We start from the raw sequence: 11,204 nt of genomic DNA, 5'->3' as shown, positions 1-11,204 counted from the left end.
ATTGGATGCAGTGTCCCACAAGGTGCATGCAGTATGTTTTGATGGAGGAATCAGTGCCCATGTAGGTGGATGAAGTATTCCGGCAGTTGTTGCAGTACACCCTGCTGTGTCCCTGAATGTGTATGCTCTGAACATGCAGTGGATGCAGTGATCCTGCAGTGATTTCCATGCGCCTGCGTTTCCACATCAGCTGGAAGCAGTGTCCCTGTAGGGGTTGCAGTGCTGACTTCTGTGTCCCTGAAGGTGAATGCAGTGCCCATGCAGTGGATGCAGTACACCTAAAGATTTACACAGCATGTTATGGCGGAGGATGCAGTGTCCATGAAGGTGGATGCAGTGTCCCTGCAGTGGTTGCAGTGCCCCCAGCATTGTCCTGAAATATGGATGCAGTGGTCATGCAGTGGATGCAGTGTCTCAGAAGGCGGATGCAGTATATTTTATCGGAGGATGCAGTGCCCAGGAAGGTGGATGCAGTGATCATGCAGTGGTTGCAGTGCCCCCTGCCATTTCCCTGAATGTGGATGCAGTGTTCATGCACTGGATGCAGTATCCCACAAGGTTGATGCCTTATGTTTTGATGGAGGATTCAGTGATCATCAAGGAGGATGCAATTATCCTGCAGTCATTGCAGTGCACCTGCAGTGGCACTTGAGCTGGATGCAGTGTCCCTGCAGTGGTTGAATTTCTGCCTTCTGTGTCCCTGAAGGTGAATGCAGTGCCCATGCAATGCATGCAGTGTACCTAAAGGTTTATGCAGTATGTTGTGACAGAGGATGCAGTGCCCATGAAGGTGGAGTCAGTGCCCCTGCAGTGGTTGCAGTGCCCATGGCATTGTCCTCGAATGTGAATGCAGTGCTCATGCAGTGGATGCTGTGTCCCACAAAGTGGATTTCTTATGTTGTGATGGAGGATTCAATCATCATGAATGAGCATGTAGTGATCCAGCATTCATTGCAGTGCACCTGCAGTGCCATTTCAGCCGGCTGAAGTGTCCCAGCCATGATTGCTGTTATGCCTTCTGTGTCCCTGAAGGTGAATACAGTGCACATGCAGTGGATGCAGTGTACCTAAAGGTTTATGCAGTATGTCGTGACGGGCGATGCAGTGCCCATGAAGGTGGAGGCAGTGCACCTGCAATGGTTGCAGTGCCCACAGAATTATCCTCAATTGTGGATGCAGTGGTCATGCAGTGGATGCAGTGCCTCACAAGGTGGATGCAGTATGTTGTGACAGATGATGCAGTGCCCATGAAGGTGCATGCAGTGAACCTGCAGTGGTTGCAGTGCCATCTACATTTTCCCTGAAATTGGATGAAGTGCCCATGCAGTGCACGCAGTGTCCCGCGAGGTGGATGCAATTTGTTGTGACGGAGGATGCAGTGCCCATGAAGGTGGAGGCAGTGTCCCTGCAGTGGTTTCAGTGCCCCCGGCATTCCCCTGGAATGAGGATGCAGTGGCCATGCAGTGGATGCAGTGTCTCACAAGGCAGGTGCAGTATGTTTTGTCGGAGGATGAAGTGCCCATGGAAGTGGATGCAGTGAACCTGCAGTGGTTGCAGTGCCACTGGCATTGTCCTGGAATGTGGATGCAGTGGCCATGCAGTGGATGCAGTGTCTCACAAGGCAGGTGCAGTATGTTTTGTCGGAGGATGAAGTGCCCATGGAGGTGGATGCGGTGAACCTGCAGTGGTTGCAGTGCCCCTACAGTTTCCCTGAATGTGGATGCAGTGCCCATGCAGTGCATGCAGTGTCCCACAAGGTGGATGCAGTAGTTGTGAAGGAGGATGAAGTGCCCACGAATGTGGAAGCAGTGAGACTGCAGTGATTGCAGTGTGCCTGCAGTGCCAGTTCAACACGATGCAGTGTGGCTGCAGTGGTTGCAGAGCCAACTGCAGTGTCCCTGAACGTGGGTGCATTGCCCATGCAGTCGATGCAGTGTCCCACAATGTGCATGCCATATGTTGTGACAGAGGATGCAGTGCCCACCTGTTGGTTGCAGTGAGCTGGCAGTGATTGCAGTACACCTTCAGTGCCACTTCAGCTGTATGCAGTGTCCCTGCAGTGGTTGCAATGCCCCCTGCATTGTCCTGGAATGTGGATGCAGTGCTCCTGCAGTGGATGCAGTGCCCCACAATGTGGAGGCATTGTGGTGTGTTGTAGTATGCAGTAGCGATGAAGGTGAATGCAGTGATCCTGCAGTGATGGCAGTGCACCTGCAGTGCCACTTCAGCTGGATGCAGTGTTGCTGCTTTGGGGGTATTGCCCCCTGCATTGTGCAGGAATGTGGATGCAGTGCCCATGCATTGGATGCAGTGTCCAACAATGTGGATGCAGTATGTTGTGATGGAGTATGCAGGGCCCATGTAGGTGGATGCAGTGCTGCTGCAGTGGTTGCAGTGCACCCTACAGTTCCCTGAATGTGGAGGCATTGCCCATGCAGTAGTTGCAGTGTCCTACAATGTGGATGTCGTATGTTGTGATGGAAGATGCAGTGCCAACAGAGGTGGATGCAGTGAGCCTGTGCTGAATGCAGTGCACCTGCACTGCGAATTCAGATGTATGCAGTGTCCCTGTAGTCGTTGCAGAGCCAAATGTAGTGTCCCTGAACTAGGATGCAGTGCCCATGCAGTGGATGCAGTTTCCAACAATGTGCATGCAGTATGTTTTGACGGAGGATGCACGCCCATGAAGGTGGATGCAGTGATCCTGCAGTGGTTGTAATGCCCCCTGCAGTTTACCTGAATGTGGATGCAGTGATCATGCAGTGGATGCAGTGTCCCTCAAGGTGTATGCCTTATCATGTGTTGGAGGATTTGGTGATCATGAATGAGGAGGAAGTGACCCTACAGTCATTGCAGTGAACTTGCAGTGCCACTTCAGCTGGCTGCAGTGAACCTGGAGCGGTTGCAGTGCCCCCTCTTGTGACCCGGAGTGTGGATGCTTGCCCATGCAGTGGATGCTGAGTACCTAATGTTGGCTACCGTATGTTGTGACGGAGGATGAAGAGCCCTGGAGTTGGATGCAGAGAGCTGGCAGTGGTTGCAGTACACCTTCAGTGACACTTCAGCTGGATGCAGTGTCCCTGCAGTGGTTGTAATGCCACCTCATTGTCCTGGAATGTGGATGCAGTGCTCATGCAGTGGATGAAGTGTCCCACCATGTGGAGGCATTGTGGTGTGTTGTAGTATGCAGTGCCTATGCAGTGGATTCAGTGAATCTTAAGTGATTGCAGTGTGCTTGCAGTGCCACTACTGCTAGATGCAGTGTAGCTGCAGTGGTTGCAGAGCCCCCTGCCATGTCCCTGAATTTGGATGCTGTGCCCATGCAGTGTCTGCAGTGTGACTCAATGTGGATGTAGTATGTTGTGAAGCAGGATTTAGGGCCCATGAAGGACGATGCAGTAATCCTGCAGTCATTGCAGTGCACCTGCTGTGCCACTTCATCGGGATGCAGTTTCCCTGCAGTGTTTACAGCGCACCATGCTATCACTGAATGTGAATGCTGTGAACATGCAGTGGATGCAGTGATCCTGCAGTGATTGCAGAGTGCCTGCATTTCCTCATCAGCTGGAAGCAGTGTTGCTGCAGTGGTTACAGAGCCAACTGCAGTGTCCTTGACCGTGGATGCAGTCCCCATGCAGTGGATGCAGTGTCCCACAATGTGCATGCCGTATGTTGTGACGAAGGATGCATTGCCCATGAAGGTGCATGCACTGATCCTGCAGTGGTTGCAGTGCCCCCTGCAGTTTACCTGAAGGTGGATGCAGTGCTCATGCCGTCTATGCAGTGTCCCTCAAGGTGGATGACTTATGATGTGTTGGAGGATTCAGTGATCATGAAGGAGGATGCAGTGATCCTGCAGTCATTGCAGAGAACTTGTAGTGGCACTTCAGCTGGCTGCAATGCCCCTGCAGTGGTTGCAGTGCCCTGGCCTATGGCCCTGAATGTGTATGCGGTGCCCATCAGTGGATGCAGAGTACCAAAATTTGGCCGTGGTATGTTGTGACAGAAGAGGCAGTTCCCATGCATTGGATGCATACAGCCGGCAGTGATTGCAGTCTGCCTTCAGTGCCACTTCAGCTGGATGCAGGGTCCCTACAGTGTTTGCAATGACCCCAGCATTGTCCTAGAAATTGGATGCAGTGTTCATGCACCAGACTCAGTGTCCCACAATGTGGAGGCATTGTGGTTTGTTGTAGGATGCAGTGCCGATGAAGGTGAATGCAGTGATCCTGCAGTGATGGCAGTGCGCCTGCAGTGCCACTTCAGCTGAATGCAGTGTTGCTGCTGTGGTTGCAGTGCCCCCTGCATTGTCCGGGAATGTGGATGCAGTGCCCAGGCAGTGGATGCAGTGCCCCACAAGGTGGATGCATTATGTTATGACGGATGATACAGTTCTCATGAAGGTGGATGCAGTGTCCCTGCAGTGGTTGCAGTGCAGCCTGTGTGTCCTGGAATGTGGAGGCTGTGAACATGCATTGGATGCCGTGATACTGCAATGACTGCAGTGCACCTGCATTTCCTCATCTGCTGGTAGTGGTGTTGCTGCTTGGTTGCTGTGCCGCCTTCTGTGTCCCTGAAGATGAATGCAGAGCCCATGCAGTGGAGGCAGTGTACCTAAAGGTTTATGCAGTATGATTTGTCGGAGGATGCACTGCCCATGAAGGTGGATGCAGTAAATCTGCAGTGGTTGCAGTGCCCCCTACAGTTTCCCTGAATGTGGATGCACTGCCCATGCAGTGCAAACGGTTTCCCACAAGGTGCATTCTGTGTCTTGTGATGGAGGACGCAGTGCCCATGAAGGTGGATGCAGTGATGCTGCAGTGATTGCAGTGCGCCTGCATTTCCACCTCAGCTGGAAGCAGTGTCCCTGCAGGGGTTGCAGTACCGACATCTGTGTTGCTGAACGTGAATGCAGTGCCCATGCAGTGGATGCAGTGTACCTAAAGGTTTCTGCAGTATGTTGTGACGGAGGATGCAGTGCCCATGAAGGGGGATGCAGTGTCCCTGCAGTGTTTGCGGTGCCCCCTGCATGGTACTGAAATGTTGATGCAGTGCCTATGCAGTGGATGCAGTGAATCTTCAGAGATTGCAGTGCACCTGCAGTGACACTTGCTGGATGCAGTGTAGCTGTAGTAGTTCAGACCCAATGCCATGTCCCTGAATGTGGATGCTGTGCCCATGCAGTGTCAGCAGTGTGACTCAATGTGGATGCAGTATTTTGTGAAGGAGGATTCAGTGCCCATGAAGGACTTTGCATTGATTCTTCAGTCATTGCAGTGTACCTGCTGTGCCACTTCATCTGGATGCAGTGTCCCTGCGGTGATTGCCATGACCCCTGCATTGACCTGGAATTTGGATGCAGTGCCCAGACAGTGGATGCACTGTCCCACAGGTTGATGCAGTATGTTGTGATGGACGATGCAGGTCCCATGACGGTGGATGCAGTGATGCTGCAGTGGTTGCAGTTCCCCCTACAGTTCTCTGAATGTAGATGCACTGCCCATGAAGCAGTTGCAGTGTCCCACAAGGTGGATGTCATATGTTGTGACCTAAGAGGCAGTGCCCACGGAGGTGGATGCAGTGAGCCTGTGCTGAATGCAGTGCAACTGCAGTGCGACTTCAGCTGTTTGCAGTATCCCTGCAGTGGTTGCATTGCCAACAGCATTGTCCAAGAACGTGGATGCAGTGCCCAGCCATTGGATTCAGTGTCCCACAAGGTGAATGAAGTAGGTTGTGATGGAGGATGCAGTGCCCATGAGGGTGGATGCAGTGATCCGGCACTGTTTGCAGTGCACCCTGCTGTGTCCCTGAATGTGCATGCTGTGAACATGCAGTGGATGCAGTGATCCTGCTGTGATTGCAGTGCACCTGCAGTTCCATATCAGCTGGAAGCAGTGTCCATGCAGAGGTTGCAGTGTCACCTTCTGTGTCACTGAAGGTGAATGCAGTGCCCATGCAGTGGATGCAATTTACCTAAAGGTATATGCAGTATGTTGTGACTGAGGATGCAGTGCACATGAAAGGGGATGCAGTGTCCCTCCAGTGGTGGCAGTGCCGCTGACATGGTCCTGAAATGTTGATGCAGTGCCTATACAGTGGATGCAGTGAATCTTCAGTGATTGCAGTGCACCTGCAGTGCCACTTCACCTGGATGCAGTGTAGCTGCAGTGGTTCAGACCCCTGCCATGTCCCTGAATGTGGATGCAGTGCCCATGCAGTGTCTGCACTGTGACGCAAGGTGGATGCAGTATGTTGTGAAGTAGGATTCAGTGCCCATGAAGGATGATGCAGTGATCCTGCAGTCATTGCAGTGCACCTGCAGTGCCACTTCATCTGAATGCAGTGTCCCTGCAGTGGTTGCAGTGCCCCGTCCTGTGTCCCTGAGTGTGGATGCGGTGCACGTACAGTGGATGCAGATTACCTAAGGGTTTATGCAGTATGTTGTGATGGAGGATGCAGTGCACATGAAGGTGGATGAAGTGTCCATGCAGAGGTTGCTGGGCCCCTGGCATTGTGCTGGAATGTGGATGTAGGACTCATGCAGTGGCTGCAGTATCTCAGAAGGCAAATGCAGTATATATTGTCAGAGGATGCAGTGCCCATGAAGGTGGATGCGGTAAACCTGTAGTTGTTGCAGTATGCCTTCAGTGCCACTTCAGCTGGATGCAGTCTACCTGCAGTGGTTGCAATGCCCCCTGCATTGTCCTGGAATGTGGAGCAGTGCTGATGCAGTGGATGCAGTGTCCCACAATGTGGACGCATTGTGGGGTGTTGTAGTATGCAGTGCCAATCAAGGTGTATGCAGTGATCCTGCAGGGATGGCAGTTTGCCTGCAGTGCCACTTCAGCTGAATGCAGTGTTGCAGTAGTGGTTGCATTGCCCCCCGCATTGTGCGGGAATGTGGATGCAGTAGTCATGCAATGGAGGCAGTGTCCCAAAAGGTGGATGCAGATTGTTGTGATGGATGATACGGGGCCCATGAATGTGGTGCAGTTATGCTGCAGTAGTCGCAGTGCCCCCTACAGATCCCTGAACGCGGAGGCAGTGCCCATGCAGTAGTTGCAGTGTCCCACATGGTGGATGTCGTATGTTGTGAAGGAAGAGCCAGTGCCCACGAAGGTGGATGCAGTGAGCCTGTTCTGAATGCAGTGCACCTGCACTGTGAATTCAGTTGTATGCTGTGTCGCTGCAGTAGTTGCAGTGCCCACTGCATTGTCTGAGAACGTGGATGCAGTGCCCAGTCATTGGATGCAGTGTCCAACAAGGTGCATGGAGTATGTTGTGACGGAGGATGCAGTGCCCATGAAGGTGAATGCAGTGTCCCTGCAGTGGTTTCAGTGCCCCTGACATAGTCCTGGAATGTGGATGCAGGGGTCATGCAGTGGTTGCAGTGTCTCAAAAGTTGGATGCAGTGTGTTTTGTCGGTGGATGCTGTGAGACTGCAGTGATTGCAGTGAACCTGCAGTGCCACTTCAGCTGGATGCAGCGTTTCTGCAGTGTTTGCAGAGCCAACTGCAGTGAACTTTAACGTGGATGCAGTGCCCATGCAGTGGATGCGTGTCCCACAATGTTCATGCAGGATGATGTGACGGAGGATGCAGTGCTAATGAAGGTGGATGCAGTGATCCTGCACTGGTTGTAGTGCCCCCTGCAGTTTACCTGCATGTGGATGCAGTGCTCATGCAGTGGACGAAGTGTCCCACAATGTGGAGACGTTGTGGTGTGCTATAGTACGCAGTGCCGATGAAGGTGAATGCAGTGGTACTGCAGTGATGTCAGTACGCCTTCAGTGCCAATTCAGCTGGATGCAGTGTTGCTGCAGTGGTTGCAGTGCCCCCTGCCTTGTCCGGGAATCTGGATGCAGTGCCCAGGCAGTGCATACAGCGATACACATGGTGGATGCATTATGTTATGATGGCTGATGCAGTTCTCAGCAAGGTGAATGAAGTGACCCTGTGCTGAATGCAGTGCGTCTGCAGTGCGAATTCAGGTGTATGCAGTGTCCCTGCAGTGGTTGCAGTGCCCACTGCATTGTCCAAGAATGTGGATGCAGTGCCCAGGCATTGGATGCAGTGTACCACAAGGTGCATGCACTATGTTGTGATGGAGGATGCAGGGCCCATGAAGGTGGATGCAGTGTCCCTGCACTGCTTGCAGTGCCCCCCACATTGTCCGGGAATGTGGATGCAGTAGTCATGCAGTGGATGCAGTGTCCCACAAGGTGGATGCAGTATGTTGTGATGGAGGATGAAGTGCCCATGAAGGTGGATGCAGTGAGACTGCAGTGATTCCAGTGCACCTGCAGAGCCACTTCAGCTGGATGCAGTGTTGCTGTAGTGGTTGCATTCCCAACTACGGTGTACCTGAAGGTGGATGCAGCGCCTATGCAGTGGATGCAGTGTCTCACAAGGCGGATGCAGTATGTTTTGTCGGAGGATGCCGTTCCCATCAAGGTGGATGCGGTGAACCTGAAGTGGTTGCAGTGGCACCTGAACTTTACCAGAATTTGGATGCAGTTCTCATGCAGTGGATGAAGTGTCCCAAAATTTGGAGGCATTCTGGTGTGCTATAGCATGCAGTGCCGATGAAGGTGAATGCAGTGGTACTGCAGTGATGTCAGTGCACCTTCAGTGCCAATTCAGCTGCATGCAGTGTCCCTGCAGTGGTTGCAGTGCCCTGTTCTGTGTCCCTGAATGTGGGTGGGGTTCCCATGCAGAGGATGCAGAGTACCAAACGTGGGTTGCCAAAAGTTGTGACAGACGATGGAGTGCCCACGAGTTGGATGCAGTGATCCTGCAGTGTTTGCTGTGCGCCTTCATTTCCACATCAGATGGAAGCAGTGACCCTTCAGGTGTTGAAGTGCCGCCTTCTGTGTCCCTGAATGTGAATGCAGTGCCCATGCAGTGGGTGCAGTGTACCAAAAGGTTTAATCAGAATGATGTGATGGAAGATGCAGTGCCCATGAAGGTGGATGCAGTGTCCGTGCAGTGGTTGCAGTGACCCCAGCATTGTGCTGGAATGTGGATGCAGTGGTCATACAATGGATGCAGTGTCCCTCAAGGTGGATGCATTATGATGTGTTGGAGGATTCAGTGATCATGAAGGAGAATGCAGTTTTCCTGCAGTCATTGCAGTGAACTTGCAGTGCCAATTCAGCTGGCTGCAGTGTCCCTGCATTGGTTGCAGTGTCCCGTCCTGTGTCCCTGAATGTGGACGCAGTGCCCATGCAGTGGATGCAGAGTACCAAAAGTTGGTTGCCATATGTTGTGACAGAGGATGCAGAACCGTGGTGTTGGATGCAGTGAGCCAGCAGTGATTACAGTATGCCTTCAGTGCCACTTCAGCTCTATGCAGTGTTGCTGCAGTGGTTGCAGTGCCCCCTGCATTGTCCTGGAATGTGGATGCAGTGCTCATGCAGTGGGTGCAGTGTCCCACAGGGTGGAGGCGTTGTAGTGTGTTGTAGTATACAGTTCCGATGAAGGTGAATGCAGTGATCCAGCAGTGATGGCAGGGCGCCTGAAGTGCCAGTTCTGCTGGATGCAGTGTTACTGCAGTGATTGCAGTGCACACTGCGTTGTCCGAGAACTTGGATGCAGTGCCCATTCAGTGGATGCAGTGTACCTAAAGGTTTATGCAGTATGTTGAGACGGAGGATGCAGTGCCCATGAAGGTGGATGCAGTGATCCTGCTGTGGCTGCACTGCCCAGTGCAGTGTACGTGAAAGGGGGTGCAGTGCTTATGCAGCGGATGCAGTGTCCCTCAAGGTGGATGTCGTATGTTGTGATGGAAGATGTAGTGCCGACGTAGGTGGATGCAGTGAGCCTGTGCTGTATGCAGTGTCCCTGCAGTGGTTGCAGTGCACACTGCATTGTCTGAGAACTTGGATTCAGTGCCAAGGCATTGGATGCAGTGTCCCACAAGGTGCATGCAGTATGTTGTGAAGGAGGATTCAGTGACCATGAAGGTGGCTGCATTGTCCTAAAAGTGGTTGCAGTGCCCAGTTCTGTGTCACTGAGTGTGTATGCAGTGCCCATGCATTGGATGCAGAGTACCAAAAGTTGGTTGCCATATGTTGTGACAGATGATGCAGTGCCCAGGGGTGGGATGCAGTGAGCTGGCAGTGATTGCAGCACTCTTCAGTGTCACTTCAGCTGCATGCAGTGTCCCTGCAGTGGTTGCTATGTCCCCTGCATTGTCCTGGAATGTGGATGCAATGCTCATGTAGTGCATGCAGTGTCCAAAAATGTGGAGGCATTCTGGTGTGTTGTAGTATGCAGTGCCGATGAAGGTGAATGGAGTGATACTGCAGTGATGGCAGTGCACCTGCAGTGCCACTTCAGCTGGATGCAGTGTCCCTTCTGTGGTTGCAGTGCTCACTGCATTGTCCGAGAACGTGGATTCAGTGCCCAGGATAGGATGCAGTGTCCCACACGGTGCATGCTGTATGTTGTGACGGAGGATGCAGTGCCCATTAAGATGGATGCTGTGTCCCTGCTGTGGTTGCAGTGCCCTGGGCATTGTCGTGGAATGCGGATGCAGTGGATGCCGTGTCTCACAAGGCGGTTGCAGTATGTTTTGTCGGAGGATGCAGTGCCCATGAAGGTGGATGCGGTGAACCTGCAGTGGTTGCCGTGACCCCTACACTTTCCCTGAATGTAGATGCATTCCCAAGCAGCACATGCAGTATCCCACAATGTGGATGCTGTGTGCTGTGATGGAAGATGCAGTGCCCACGATGGTGGATGCAGTGAGCCTGCAGAGATTGCAGTGTGCTTGTAGCGCCACTTCAACACGATGCAGTGTTGCTGCAGTGGGTGCAGAGCTCACTGCATCATCCGAGTATGTGGATGCAGCGCCCATGCAGTGGATGCTGTGTCCCACATGGGGTATGCAGTCTGCTGTGATGGAAGATGCAGTGCCCATGAAGGTGGATGCAGTGATGTGGCAGTGGTTGCAGTGCATGCAGCTGTGTCCCTGAATGTGGATGCTGGGAACATGCAGTGTAGGCTGTTATCCAGGATTGATTGCAGAGCACCTGCATTTCCACATCAGCTGGAAGCACTGTCCCTGTAGGGGTTGCAGTGCCACCTTCTGTGTCCCTGAAGGTGAATGCAATGCCCATGCACTGGATGCAGTGTACCTAAAGGTTTATGCAGTATGTTGTGACGGAGGATGCAGGGCCCATGAAGGTGAATGCAGTGTCC

The sequence above is a fragment of the Equus przewalskii genome, chromosome 29 (genome assembly GCF_037783145.1).
Source record: "Equus przewalskii isolate Varuska chromosome 29, EquPr2, whole genome shotgun sequence".
Classification (NCBI taxonomy): domain Eukaryota; kingdom Metazoa; phylum Chordata; class Mammalia; order Perissodactyla; family Equidae; genus Equus; species Equus przewalskii.
The sequence above is the reverse complement of the archived record's forward strand: the minus strand, read 5'-3'. Positions refer to the sequence as shown.